The sequence below is a fragment of the Microcebus murinus genome, chromosome 6 (genome assembly GCF_040939455.1).
Source record: "Microcebus murinus isolate Inina chromosome 6, M.murinus_Inina_mat1.0, whole genome shotgun sequence".
Lineage (NCBI taxonomy): Eukaryota > Metazoa > Chordata > Mammalia > Primates > Cheirogaleidae > Microcebus > Microcebus murinus.
The window spans coordinates 41,590,366-41,606,484 of record NC_134109.1 but is presented as its reverse complement, the minus strand read 5'-3'; positions in this window follow the sequence as shown (position 1 = coordinate 41,606,484).

The window sequence follows — 16,119 nt, the reverse complement described above, 5'->3', positions numbered from 1 at the left end:
TTAGACTTTGACTCCTATTCTGTCTCCTTGGAATTAAATGTGGCTACTAAAGCCAGATCACCATGGCCTGGATGAAAATGTCCTACAACTGGGAAGAGTCCTTTGTGTGGGAATGTGTCACTGGGAGGTAAGCCCAGGAGAATATGGGCCTGCAAACCTGCTTTCAAGTTGAAAAAGGTTTTTGTGTTTTTTTTTGTGAGTTTTTTTGGCATCATCATAACTTATTGCAATCTCCAGCTCCTGGGCTTCAGCTACCTCCTGCCTCAGCCTCCTATGTAGCTGGGACTATGGATGTATGCCACCACACCTGGCAAATTTTTGTATTTTTTGTAGAGAAGGGATCTTGCTATTGCTCAGGCTGGTCTTAAACTCCTGACCTCAAGCGCTCCTCCTGCCTCAGCCTCCCAAAGTGCTAGGATTATAGGAGTGAGCCACTGCACCTAGCCTTAAAGAACTATTTCTTCATTGTCATCGTAAGCAAGAGTGGAGACTTTGTGGGGTCTGAAAGGTTTCTAAAACAGGAGAGCTGAGCAGAGGATCCTAGAGACGGAGCTTCTGCTGTGCTTGACAGGTCTGGAGGGCAGGCTGAGGGAGTCCATGACCTTTGTATCAAAAATCAAGAAACCTTGTGGAAAAGAATGTCTCAGGAGATTAGAGAGTAGTCAGTTAAGAAATCTGGTCCAAGGACCAGTAATGGAAGGTCAGCTGATTTCAACAGAGCATTATCATGTGGTGCTTCTCAGACTTTTCCAAGGATAGGTTCATGATCTACGGAGGAGAGGAAATAGAAGGAAACCACATCAAGCATATAATTTCTTCTGTTTCCTTTATTAAACAGCCATCATCTATGTGATTTTTACATTCTTCTCTATATGTCTTAATCACTTACTGTTTAAATGGTTTACCTCTTTCAACTTGCCTTCAAATCTAGTAAAATTGAGGCCCCAGAAAGTTTTGCCATCTATACCTCCTGGTCTCTCCTCAACACATCATCTTGGATCCTTAGGGGAGCAAATGCCCCAGTTGGAAGTGCACAGACTTAGTTCATGCCCTTACTCCCTGTTCTAATTTTAGTTCCTGTGAACTTATGTTCAAGTTAGGGAAATGGGACTCATTAGTCATATAAAAGAGCTGTTTCATCAAAGTGTCCATTTCTTAAACTGAATTCATGAGAGCTGGAGGGCCAATAGCCCTGCCATATTGGTGCAAGTGAAGTGTCATATTGGCACGAGAAGTTCTACACCACAGGATAGAGAGACGGCAGAAAGTGGTGATGGCAATGCAGAATGTCTGGAAGCACATATAAGACACTCTGGGAAACTCCCCTTTTATAAGGAGTAATTCAGAAGGGATTTGGAGCTAGAATTTACATTATTCTATATATAATGAGGGTGAACCAGAGACAATGTTTTGTTAGCTATTATGGTGACGCTGATGTGCCTGTCTCCTCCCCAGGATATTATGGCTTAAGCACAAAGCATCCTCAAGTTCTTGGATGCCCCCAATTTGTTGCAGTGGAAACTGTTTAGGATTCTCTATTTGACATATTCACAAATTCAATTTAGGAAGAAAGTTTGCTGACCAGTCAAAAATCTCAATGTGAATGTCTTTAAAATCAATTTTTCCATTCTTAGGTAAGCCCACTATACATAGCAGCAACTAAATATTGAGATATTCAAGGGCAGTAACAGGCCAGTGTAATGGCATGGTTTCTACTTGCTGTTTTGGGGGATTCTGAGAGCAGGGAAGGGATCTTAAAGAGGGTGGCTTCCCAAGCCCTTCTCCCCACATCCTAGTTCTCACCATCCTTGTCTCACAGCTGACAGTGAGAGGGCCAGACTTTATAAGTGTAAATTCTTGGGCTTTTACAGACTTTTTTGCCTCTATCACCCTTCTCTCAGATCAGCTATGGTAGGGATCTAGTTACAATGAAATAATTGCAAAAGAAGAGGGGGAAAATGGCAATATTCCTAAAAGAATGCAACAGTCAAATTTGACCTAGAATATATACAAATAATATATACCATATCCAGAGCTACTTGTGACTTATTACTATTAATAATCGACACATGAAAATTTGCAAATGTTTCATAAATTAGAGTCAATGGCATCCCTATAATAATGTCACTTGAGCTCACGTGATTGTGATATTCTTTTCTATGCAAAAGAGAAATGAATAAGGTTCCAGCCCATCCTCCAGGAAATGAACAAAGGGTATGAGACACCATATCCATCATCCATTGATTATTGAGCAGAAAAATGTTTGAGAACTCCTAGGACTGAATGAGGAGGTGGGCATCATGATTTTCTTCTAGTTTGGTCCTGGGTCTTGGATGATCCAATTTTATTTTTGCAGATACTGTTCAGGAATTTGACATATTTAAAAAATCAATCGAGGAAGAAAGAATAAGAACCCCTAATTAAAAACATAAGGGAAAATTAATTAAAATCATTCACAAGAATTTTTCAGGGTCTTTCCTAAACAACCTCTCCCTTCTGCCTTTGACCAAACGGACTGAAGACAACTAAATGCCTAACCAGTTTGTGACAGCAGTGAAGCAATCAAGGGCCTTAAGCAGTATGATGTGAGTCAGAACCATGACCCAGGTATTTCTTATTTGGAAAGCAGTTCTCCTCTTTCTTGGGTTTGTATTTACATGGGTGCCTAAAATTGTTTTCCATTTGGGAACCTCAGAGATTTGTTTTAACTGAGATGGTGCATTTGTCACAGCAATTTGACTCTAAATTATTACTATAAGCTGGCATCTAGAGGTGACTACAGAATGTTGTTGAATAGCACAGCATCTTATATGGTGGTTAATTACACAGGCTTTGGCATTAGAAAGCCTGGGTCAAACTCTGATGGCAGCCACTTATCAGCTCCATGACCTTGGAGAGTTTAATCACTCAGAGCATCCAGTTTTCTTATCTATAAAATTATAATATAATAATTATTCTTACTTCATAGGAAACTGGAGATGATTAAATAAAACAATGCTGGTACCATACTTAGGCAAGGACCTGTCTGACCCAAAGTAAGTATTTAATACATGTGAGTTGCTTGTATTCTTATTATTATTAGTGGAAGATATCAGCACTTTTATTTTACAAAATAAAAAAAGGACCTATTGTTTTAACTTTAAGGTCTGAACATTATGTTAATTTCTAAGATCAGAATTTGGGCCGGAAAATTGATCTATGGATATAAGGTCACTCTGCAATGGGTTATAACTCAGAAAGCCATCAGCAGAGCTCCAGCTGACACTCAGCCTGAGATCTGTTGTTTGACAGGAAGCACTGCATTTCTTCTTGAAGAGCTCTAAGGATCCTGGATAAGACCCTTGCTCCACCTTGATGGAGTGACTAATTGTTCCTTACAAGGCTCTCTTCCACAAGTTTGATGCTTATTGCTCACTTATTTATGGAAATTAAATCTTTTCTTTTATATTTAATTCATGCTTCAGAGTTAGCAACTCTTGAATAAAGCAAATGGCTGGGGCAATATTTTTAAACTTAAATTTCCAATTTATGAAGGTGGAGTGTACATACTTTTTAAAACATTTTATTTTGAAATAATTTAAAATTTATGGAAAATTTACCAAAAATGGTATAAAGAAGTTTATATCTTTCACCAAGATTTCTCTATTGTTAATATTTTACCAGTTTTACTTTATCATTCTTTTTCTCTATTATATATTTATATTTTTCCTGAACCATTTGAGAGTTATAGACCTAATACCCCATTACCCCTAGTACTTCAATGTAAAAATAAACACTCTCTGCTACATAGCCACATGAAATTAATGTTGAACAATACTATCACCTTCCTAATCCATAGAAGCCATTAAAATTTTGCCAGTTGTCCTAATAATATCTTTGTAGTTCCAAAATCCAATCTAGGGTCATTTAGTTGTCATTTCTTTTTACCTTCAGTCTTACTATTATTACTTACTAGCCTCTTTGAGCTAGGTCCTATGTCCTTTTGATATGTCCTTATCATATTTTGAGTACTTACTTTCTGATATAACAAGATATTCTAGGCTTATCTGCCATTTTCCTGTCTCAGCCCTGGAATCAGTCATTTCTTTAAAGAGTTCTGGTTCCTGTTAGTGGAGAATGTTCTTTAGAAACCATGATCTCGGTGCTCATTGCTATTGGGGTGTCATTGCTTTCAGTCCCTCTCAGAAGACTAGGGAATATGTTGTATATGCACATACACACTCACATGTATATACACATACACATCTATCTATGTTAAAAACAATGAATTCACACTGATACCTTCAGTCCCAGTCTAACACCATAAGGTTTATCTTAGCCACTTTTACCTGTTTGTAACTTCCTTCTCCAACACTGAAAAATATGGCTACTATTAGCCTCAATGTTTGCTTAGGTAGTTAATACTCTTGTGTGTAAACAATGTCCTGACCACACAGGCTGTCTCTTTGGCCTTAGCCCCACTGACCATGCTAGCTATACCAGCCAAATTCTTGGCCCTGACTAAGGGAAATGGAAGGGGAAGAGATGGAATATGTGTTTTTCTTTAATTGAGCCTGAAATAGAAGTTCTGCTACTCAGTATAATATAAAGTGTTTTTTCTACTTAATTCTAATTCAAAGTTCAAAACAGACAAGTAAAACACCAAAGTGAGAGGTTCATACTCAATTGTTACAACTAGTGATTGACTTGGCAAGTGATTATCTACTGTGCTTATTCTTATTTTCAGAGACTGATATAATACCCTATGTAAGCCATGAAAGTCAATCATTTTATTGCATAATGGACAGATCTACTCATTTTAGTACAATCAATGTGCTTTATTAATGTGGGTGGAGATCCAAAGATCAGATTTTGAGATCTTTTGCCACCAGCTTACATTTCTCAGATTGCACTCACTTTTGATCAGAACTGATATTTGGGAATTCAGCATTTTAATATACTTAAACATTATCCTGGCTGGAAGTATATTGTATATAGTCCTTGAAGACTCAGTAGTTTGGATGATAACCTTGAGTTTGCTTAACTTGTCCTCAGACTTTTGTGATCATCAAAAATCCTATGGTGCTTGTTAACAGTGCTGATCTCTGGGCCCACCTCAGAGATTCTGTTTCAGTAGCTCTGGGGAATGTTTGTCTGCATTTTAATGAGATCTCCAGGAGATTCAGGAGCAGGTGGGCAAGGGACCACAGTGAGAAACACTGGATTAGTGTCTTTTATTCAAGCCCAGAAGAGTTCTAAAACTGCGGTCAATCATTCCTGGTCATACGCAAGGTTGAATTGGCCATTAGGACCAACAACACTTTCATAATTAAACAAATCAGTGTGTTGACACTTGGCTGCCAACACCAGCAATTATAGGATAAATCTGTCAGTTTGTTCATCAGCATTCATGTGTCAAAGTCATGCTAGTGTGTTCGGAAGGGGTGGCACCAAAGCCAGAACACTGGTAGACCAAGCAGAGCTGCAGCAAGCTGCCTGCCCATGGTGCCAGTCTGATGGACAAGGCTTTCAGGCAGATCAGTATTGGGGTTTGGCTGGCTAATGTTCTTATTAAGACTGGGAAATGACTAGGGGCAGACTGAGGACATGTGATCCATAATACTTGGTTAAAGTCTCTTTCCTTTCTTTAGTTTTCCTCATAGAACAAGGACAGATGACTGAATAAATTATACTCTTCAGCAGAAAGAAGTCAAATGATCAGCCAGCACTTATTTAATCAGTTACAGCGAGTGCTTTCCCAAAGAATATTGCATCATAAATCACCTGGTGGTTAGGTGACTTTATCATCACATTCCACAGATGAAGACAGGGAGACGACGTTTCACATAATCACACAGCTAGTAAGTGGTCAAGAAAAGTTATGACCCTTGGTCTTTTGTCTTTAAATTCAGTGCTTTGTGCAGAGAACACTCTATTAGGCAACATTTTGTATTTTGACTTTGTTTTTCCTTCTAGGAGGTTGCTATTCAGGAAAACAGAGACCCTGTCATATATGAAAGTGTAGAATCAGTCCTGGGAGGAGGTGGAGTAAGATGACCTAATGGAAACCTCCAGTGATTGTCCCTCCACATGAACACCAAATTCAACAACTATCTATGTAAGCAAGCACCTTCAGAAGAACCAAAAATTGGATGAGTGATTATACTACTTGGTTTTAACACTATATCAAGGAAAGAGGCACTGAAGACTCCAGAAAAGACAATCTTGCATTACTATACCACCCCTTCCCCATCCGCCAGCAATGCCATGCCATTACACCTAGGGGAGAAGGAATCTGTGTGCCTAGGGGAGGGAGAGGGACTGTGGGGTTTGCATTGAAATTAATGGCCACTTTGACACAGGTGAACATAGCATTAGGCAGAATTCTGCTGGTGCCTGTGGAGGGAGCATTTATACCAGCCCTGAAACTGGAGTTCCAGCTAGCCCACCAGTGGCTGCCAAAAAGTGGCCTGGGGCCTGGACTGAATTTGTAAGGCAGTCAGGCCACAAAGGCTGCAGTCCTTGGGCAATTCCTGCAGCTGTACTGGCTTGGAACCTGTTGACTGGGGGTGCATCTGACTCTAGGGGTGCATCAGACACCAGCTGTGGTGGCTAAGCCTGTGTCACCCTCCCTCTGCCTCCAGGCAGTGCAGCGCAGGGAGAGTCTTCTTCCACTTTGGAAAAGGAAAAGGAAGAGTTCAGAGGACTTTGGTTTGCAACTTGGGTACCAGCTCAGCCACAGTAAAATAAAGTACCAAGTAGACTTCTGAAACCCCTGAGTTCAGGGCTTAGTTCCTAGACAGCATTTCTGGACCCACCCTGGGACAGAAGGAAACATGCTGCCCTGAAGGAAAATATCCAGTCCTGGCAGAATTTACCACCTGCTGACTAAAGAGCCCTTAGGCTTTGACTAAACATCAGAGGTAGCCAGGCAACAATCACTGTGGACTTTGGGTGAGACTGGGTCAGCTTCAGGTGTGACCTGATGCTAGTGGCCATGAGTGAGTGCCCACATCACGCCTCTCCCAACTCCAGCAGCCCAGCACAGAGAGTGAGGAAAGGGAGTGAAAACCTTTGCCTGATAATCCAGGGAATTCTCCTGTATCTTACCCAAGTCCACCAAAGTGGCACCACCAGAAGTCTGCAAGAGTCACAGCATTACTGGTCTTGGGACACCCTCAGAGCTGATATGGCTGCAGTGACCAAAGACTTAGATCAAAACACTCGGTTCCCTTTGAATATCTGGAAAGCCTTCTCAAGAGGGATAGTTTCAAACAAGCCCAGACTGTGAAGATTAAAATAAATACCTAACTCTTCAATGCCCAGACATTGATAGACATCCCTAAGCGTTAGGAACATCCAGGAAAACATGACCTCACCAAACAAACTACATAAATTACCAGTGACCAAAGTGAGCGTGATGGAGATATGTGACCTTTCAGACAAAGGATTCAACAGAGCTGTCCTGAAGAAGCTCAGTGAACTTCAGGAAAACACAGAGAAGGAATTCGGAAGCATATCAGGGAGATTTAACAAAGAGATCAAAATAATAATTTAAAAAAAAGCAGAAATTCTGGAGGTAAAGAATTTGCAGAACTGAGAAATGCATCAGAGTCTCTCAACAGCAGAATTAACCAAGCCAAAGAAAGAATTTGTGGGATTGAAGACAGGATATTTGAAAATACACAGAAAAGAAAAAAGAATGAAGCGTGCCTACAGGATCTAGAAAATAGCTTCAAAAGGGCAAATCTAAGAGTCATTGGCCTTAAAGAGGAGGTAGAGAGAGAGGTTGGGGTAGAAAGTTTATTCAAAGAAATAACAATGGAGAACTTTCCAAACCTAAAGAAAGATGTCAATATTTAGGTAGGAGAAATTCATAGACCACCAACCACATTTAACCCAAACAAGACTACCTCAGGGCATTAATAATCAAGCTTCCAAAGGTCATGGGTAAAGAAAAAGTCCAAAGGGAAGCAAGAAAAAAGAAAAAAATAACATGTATAAAGGAGCTCTAATATGCCTGGCAGTAGACTTCTCAGTGGAAACCTTACAGGCCAGAAGAGAGTGGCATGACATATTCAAAGTGCTGAAGGAAAAAAAAACTTTAACACTAGAATATTTATATTCTGTAAAACTATGCTTCAAACATGAAGGAGAAATACTTTCCCAGACAAACAAAAGCTGAGAGATTTCATCAACACCAGACCTATCCTATAAGAAATGATAAAAGGAGTTCTTTAATAGGAAAGAAAAGGGTATTGATGAACAATAAGAAATCACTTACTGGTAACAGTAAGTACACAAATACAGAATGCTCTATTGCTGTAATTGCAATAAATAAACCACTTATATCTTGAGTAGGAAAAATAAAAGACAAACCTATCAAAAATAACCACAATGATTTTTGATGGGTAGATAGTATAAAAAGATATGGATGAAAACAAGTGAAAAAGCAGAGGGGAATGAAGTTAAAGTGTAGAATTTCTGTTAGATTTCTCTTTGCATGTTTGTTTATAAGCGGAGTTGTCATATGTTTAAAATAATTGGTTATACAATCTTTTTTGCAAGCCTCATGGTAACCTCAAATCAAGAAGCCCACAGCAGATACACAAAAAATAAAAAGCAAGAAATTAAAACACACTACAAGAAAAAAATCACTTTTAAATGAGGAAGACAGGAAGGAAGGATGGAAGGAAGAAAGAAATGACCACAACACAACCAGAAATCAAATAACAACATGGCAGTAATAAGTCTTTACCTATCAATAATAACATTGCATGTAAATGGACTAAATTCTCCAGTCGAAAGACAGAGGGGCTGAATGGATAAAAAAACGAGCCAAGCATATGTTGTCTGCAAGAAACTCATTTACCTATAAAAACACACATAGGCTGAAAATAAAGGGATGGAAAAAGATATTCTGTGCAAATGGAAACCAAAAAGAGCCTCTAAGCGGAGGCAGGAAGATCGCTTGAGGAAGATCAGGAGTTAGAGACCAGCCTCAGCAAGAGTGAGACCATGTCTCTACTAAAAAAAAAAAAAAAAAAAAAAATAGAAATTAGCTGGGCGACTAAAAATAGAAAAAATTAGCCGGGCATGGTGGCACATGCCTGTAGACCCAGCTACTTGGGAGGCTGAGGCAGGAGGACTGCTTGAGCCCAGGAGTTTGAGGTTGCTGTGAGCTAGGCTGATGCCATGGCACTCTAGCCCCAGCGACAGAGCGAGACTCTCTCTCTAAATAAATAAATAAATAAATAAATGTGAAAATAAATTTAAAAAAGATCCTCTTCTGAAATAAAAATTATTTCATAGAGGTTTCTTTACATTTGTACAATAACAAGGACCATTTGGTTGACTTCACAAGAAGGGACTAACTAGGCTGCCCCAGAGGATTGCTGTAGGGCTCATCACTTCCAGTCTAAACTGCTACTTTAATATATACCCTCCAAGCTCCTTCCAGCTTCTCCCCCCCCCCCCCCAGATTTCAGCCCCTTTAGAGTCAAGGGTCCTTTTTGTTCATGGACTTTGATAGCAGCACTTGTGTTCCCTGCCTCAGAAACTTGAAATGACCAATGTCTATCAGCTTGTAAGAACCAGAACCAGAAGGCAAACCAGATCTCCTGACTTCAGGTTTCCTCTTTCCTCAGAGCCTGGGCAGTGGGTTTGAATGCACATGTGAGTGTATCGATAGAAGTGGTGAGACGCTAGACAGCAGCTGCACTTCTCCTAACAGTCTTCCCAGGATCCGTGTGAAATACTTAACTCAGTCTATTGGGACCAGCTCATGGTCACCTTTCCTGGTGCCCTGCAACTCAATTCATCCAGTCGTACACTGGCACAGCAGCTCCCAAAAGTCAGCGCTTTAGGTGGATATTGCAGAACTAATACTAAGAGTACAATAGGAAACATGCATACTCATCATTATATCTAACCCATTGCCAAATCAGGTCAGTTTTACTCCCTGAATGTCTCCATCTCTCCATCTCCATTGCCATCATTCTAGTGTAAGGCATCTAGTGTATTGCCATCACTGTTTCTTCAGGCTACACGTCTCCTAAATAGTCTCCTTCCTTCGTGTGCTCTGGTGCCCCCTTCCGTGCATTTTCCTCTCTGCATGCTGAGCTCTAGGCCTTCATTCTCGACTGTCTTACAACTGCTCTCTCCAGCCCCTGTACTTTGTTAACATCCACTTACATTTTAGATCTAAGCCCCGATGGGGGTCATTTTCTTTGGGAAATTGTCTTTGCCTCCCCAGGTTGTGTTATTTGCTTTTATTGAGATTTCTTCTTTTACTACACAGCATTTATCTCAGTTGATAACCAAACACTCATCTGTGTGACTACTGGATTAATGGATGTCTCCTCCACTAGACTATGAAATCCACAGGAGAAGGGGATACAGCTGTTTTTGCTCATTGTTCTCTGTACCTTGCACAATGCCCGATGGGTAAGAATTTGTTGAAAGAATAGTGATAAGAGGAATCTAAAAGGACACAGGAAGAAAATTGGTAGTAAAATTTTGCTTCAAATAGATTGAGTTAGACCTTGCAGAAAATTCCAAGGCAAATGCTCTCTAATTATTGCTTTTTTTTTTTTAAACAGAAAAACTCAGCTTCTCTCTTTCTTTTTCTCTTCTCTTCCTTTCACAGTTCTCTCCTCCCATTTCTTCCTTCTATTTCTCCATAATTTCCTACCTCTCCTTTTTCATTTTCATAGAAACTTTATTATCTCAATGAACAAAGGCTATAAAAGAAAATAGAAGTTATTCTCTTTCGAAGGGCAGACTTCAGAAGATCTGAGATGCTCCACTAAAGTCTGAATTAAAGCAACTCCACCAGGGCCCCTAGGATCTCTATGTTTGTAATTACTCTCACTGTTCTTTGGTTCTTTAAAAAAATTCTTCCATAGGTTTATTTATTTATAAAACCTTTTAATAGAAATTTTCAAAATTACATAGAAGAAAATAGTGTTATAAACTTTTATGTACTCATCACACAGTTTCAATGATTAATAACATTTTTCAAATCTTGTTTCACCTTTTTCCTTCCAACTTTTGTTGTTGGTATTGAAGTAATTTAATGCAAATACCAATATATTTTACTCATAAATAGTTTGGTAACTAACTAACACATAAAGATTTTTAAAAATGTAACCTCAGTGTCATTATAACTCCTAACAATAATAATGCTTTCATATGATTTTTCATATAATATTTCCTAGCTCCTAGCCTATGCTGAAATCTTCTCTGTTGTCTAAAAATTGTCCTAAAATCTGTTTGTTTAGGCTAGGAGCAAACAAGGACTATGTATTGCATTGTTTCCCAAGTCTCTTTTAATTCATAACTATTCTTTCTCCTCCTACCTTTTAACTGTCATTTATTTTTTGGAGAAACTAAGTCATTTATCCCATACAATTTTCCATCTTCTATATTTGGCTGATTGCCTCCTTGCCCAACTTGTGCTTTATCCCCTGAATTTCCTACTAATGGTAGCTAGATGTCTAGACTTGATTAGATTTCTGATTCACCCTCATTGGCAAGAATAACTCCTAGTGGGCCTGTGGATTTCTTATTAATCATATCAGGAGTTGCCTCATTTTTAATGATTTTAAGATTGGTCAGCTGATTAGATTGTTAGGAGACAATTCTCCTTGGGGCTCTTATGTTTTCTAGATCTTGCAAGAAGAGGCTCTAATTTCCCTTTGCATTATCTTTTCAAGGATACTTGTTTAGTGAACAGTCTTGGAAGAAAGCAATAGTGTTTTCCTCTGGAGCAAGGGGCAGGCAAGCTTATATATAGTATAAAATATTAATATTATAATTCCCTAAGCTCAGGATCCCTTTCCTCAAATGCATAGTGTACTATGTGTACACAGTCATCCCTCTTTGTGTACACAGTCATCCCTCTGTGTTGCTCTGTTAGAATTGACCCTTCAGGAGCCAGTGCAAAAATGATGATCCCTCTTGCTATGTCTATTGCTATGAATAATAAGCTGTCCTTGGACTCTGTATTAGTCTGGGTTCTCCAGAAAAACAGAAAAAATACAATATATATCTATATCTGCCATATATCTATATCAATATCTATGTCTCTATCTACAGAGAGAGAATCAAATTCTACTTGTTCATTGCTGGTATATAGGAAAGTGATTGACTTTTATATATTAATCTTATATCTTGCAACCTTGCTATAATTGCTTATTAGTTCCAGGAGTTTTGTTTGTTTGTTTGTTTTGTTTTGTTTTTGAGGCAGGGTCTCTCTCTGTTGTCTGGGCTAGAGTACAGTGGCATCCTCATAGCTCATTGCAACCTCCAACTCCTGGGCTCCAGCAATCTTTCTGCCTTAGCCTTCTGCATAACTGGGACCATAGGCATGTGCCACCACACCTGGCTAATTTTTCTATTTTTTGTAGAGACAGAGTCTTGCTCTTGCTCAGGTTGGTCTTGAACTCTTAAATCCTCAAGCAATCTGTCTGCCTCAGCCTCCCAAAGTGCTAGGATTACAGGTGTGAGTCACCTTGACTAGACCAGGAGGTTTTTTTTTTTTTGTCAATTCTTTTAGATTTTTTACATTGATGATCATGTTAGTTGTGAACCAGGACAATTTTATTTCTCCTTTTTAATCTGTATACCTTTTCTTGTCTTATTTCACTAGCTAGGATTTCCAGTATGATGTTGAGGGGGAATGGTGAGATAGAACATGCTTGCCTAGTTCCTGATCTTGGTGGGAAAGCTTCAAGTTTCTCACTATTAAGTGTGATGTTAGTTATAGACTTTTTATAGATGTCCTTTATCAAGCTGAAGAAGTTCCCCTTTATTCCTATATTGCCCAGAGTTTTCATCATGAATGGGTGGCGGATTCTGTCAGATGCTTTTTCTGCATCTGTTGATATATTTTGTGAATATTTGTGGCCATAGAATTGTTCATGATATTTCTGTTATCCTTTTAATGTCCACGGGATCTGCAGTGTTGTCTCCTTTTTCATTTCTGATATTGGTTATTTGTGTCCTCTCTCTTTTTTCATGGACTGGCTAGGGGCTTATGAATTTTATTTATCTTTTCAAAGGACTGGCTTTTGGTTTCATTGATTTTTCCCTATTAATTTTCTGTTTTCAATTTCATTGACTTCTTCTCTAATTTTTATCACTTCTGTTCTTCTGCTTACTTTGGATTTAATTTGCTTTTCTTTTTCTAGTTTCCTGTAGTGGAAATTTAGAGCATTGATTTTAGACCTTTCTCTTTTTCTAAAGTTTGCATTCAATGCTAGAAATTTCTCTCTAAGCATTGCTTTCCCTGCATCCCCCAAATTTTAACCACTTCAGTATGAGTGTCGACTATAAGTGACAGCCACAGATGAACCGAGTGTCGACTTTAGCCAACAGCTGTGATATGACTTTTCTAATTTTTCATTTATCAAAATAAAATTGTGAACATTTAAAAATAACATAATGAAAACATATATGTATATGTTACCTATTCTGATTTACATCAAGTAAAGCTGCCTGTAAAGTAAAACAAGCTTTCAGTGCTTTAAAGCTTTCCTCATCACACAAGAGCAAAACGGATCCGTCGTCCATGCACAGCACAAACTATCGTGCGGACTGTGAGTGCCGGCTGTGGGCAAGGTTTCCCGGCCGGTGAGCGCCGTACCAAAGTGGTTTAATATGTTGTGTTTTCATTTTCAATTAGTTCCTAATATTTAAAAAAATTTTTGAGATTTCTTCTTTGACCCCTGTGTTATTTAGAAGTATTTTGAAATTTTCCAGCTATTTTTGTGTTACTGACTTCTAATTCAATTCCACTGTGGTCTGAGAGTAGATATTGTATAATTTCTATTTTTTAAATTTGTTAAATTGTGTCATATGGCCCAGAATATGGTCTATCGTAGTGAATGTTCCATGTGAGCTTGAGAAAAATGTGTATTCTGCTGTTATTAGATAGTCTATAGATGTCCATTATATCATTGCTGTCATTCATTTTATTTATACATAAGCATATCTATCTATCCAAATAATCAAATACATTGTTGCTATTATTATTTTGGGCAACTGTTTTCATTTAGAACAATTAAGAATAAGAAAAGTAAAAGGTTTTATTTTACCTTATCTTATTCTCCGATGCATTTTCTTTGTTTATGTAGATCCAAATTTCTGACCTATATCATTTTATTTCTCTCTGAAGAACTTTTAAACATTGCTTGCAAGGCAGGTCTACTGGCAAAAAAATTCCCACAAAGTTTGTTTGTCTGAGAAAGTTTTTATTTCTCCTTAACCTTTGAAGGATAATTTCACAGAATACAGAATAATAGATTAGAGGTGTTTTTCTCTCAACACTTTAAGTATTTCATTCTATTCCCTTCTAGCTTTCATGGCTTCTGAGAAGTCAGGTCTAATTCTTATCTTTGCTCCTTTATAAATAAGTTATTTTTTCTCTTGGCTTCTTTTAAAATAATTTCTTTATCTTTGCTTTTTTCTATAGTTAGAAAATGTGTAGGTGGAGGGTTTGGGATGGCATTTATCCTTCTTGGTGTTCTCCAAGCTTCCTAAAGCTGTGGTTTTGTGTCTGGTGTTAATTTGGGGAGATTGTCAGTCATTATTGCATCAAATATGGCTCTGTTTCTTTCTCTCCTCTCCTCCTGGTATTCCCATTATATATATTTATACATTTTGTAGTTGTCCCACAGTTTTTTTGATATTCTGCTGTTTTTTTTTTCAGTCTTTTTTCTCTTTACTTTTCAGTTTAATAAGTTTCTATTATCATATCCTCAATCTCATAAATTCTTTCCTTAGCTTTTCAGTTTATTAATTGACCTATCAGAATCATTATTCATTTTTTTCTTGTGTTTTTTTTTCTTAGAATTTCTGTATCTTTGCTTGCATTACCAATCTGTTTTTACATGTGTTTGCTTTTTCCATGAAATCCCTTAACATGGTAATCATAGTTTTTAAAAATTCCTGGTCTCATAATTCCAACTTTTTTGCCATTTCTAACTCTGATTCTGATACCTTTTGAATCTCTTCAAACTGTGTTCTTTGCCTTTTAGTATGCCTTAGTAATTTTTTTGTTAGAAAGAGGACATGATGTGCTGGGTAAAAGAACTACAGGTTATAAGCCTTTAGAGTGGTGAAGTGAGGAGGAGAGGGGAAGCATTCTGTAGTCCTATGATTAGGTCTCAGTCTCTGGTGAGCCTGTGTCCCTGGACTGGGAACGTCACCAGCACTTCACAGTCCCCTCTACCACTTAGGTAGGGCAGGATGGCTATAGGGGCTGCAGCTGGCTGGCCGTTTCCCTTACCGCACATGGAAGACTAGAGGGAGGTGGAGTTGGGCATTTCTCTTTCCCAAGGTAAGTTAGGCTTTGATAAAAACCCATTAGGTCAGGTTCCAGTAAAATAGTTTCTCCTCGGGGCAGGCTTTGTTAATAACTGAATGCGAGGGTGTATTGAAATGCGTCAGGAATACATTTTAAGAATGGTTACTTTTCCCCCTGCCCCCAGCTGGAAGCATGAGGGGATTTTTCTCTAATAGTCATTGTGAGGATCTTAGAGTGCTCCTGTAGGTAAAACTCACAAAAACATGATGTTTCCTTATGTTTGGGTCCCCTGGAGTTTTTAGATAATGGTAACTTTGCAAATAATAATACAAAAAAATGAAGCCATCTCAAAACTAGGCAGGTCAGGGCTAGATCTGCCCACTGGTTTTCTAGGAAAGGGTAATAAGGAATGCCTGGCAGCTGACTCAAACCCAAGGCAAGAAAGCAGGCAGGAAAGAAATGCTGGAGGTAGGTGAAAGAACTAGGAGCAGAAATGTTAGAAAAAAATGTCCTCACTGTTCCTAGATTTTTGTGATTAATGTTACTTTTTTGTTTTAAACCCAGGAGTGCATATAATGAGAATGGTCAGCAGAGGGCCTTCAAGTGAACATGAACGTTGTTTAATATTCATGTGGGATTTTGAGCTTTTAGTTCTCTTTCCTATATATGTTCTTTTTTAAGGAAAGAAAAAACCTTTCCCATCTTATTGGAAAATAATTGCAAAAGGCTACAGGCTTCAGTGTGTGTCACTGGCATTGAATTGTAATTGTTAGTAATATTTCCTGGAGAACAAAGCACTTCAGCAAAAGGTCAGTAGGTGGCAAACTTCT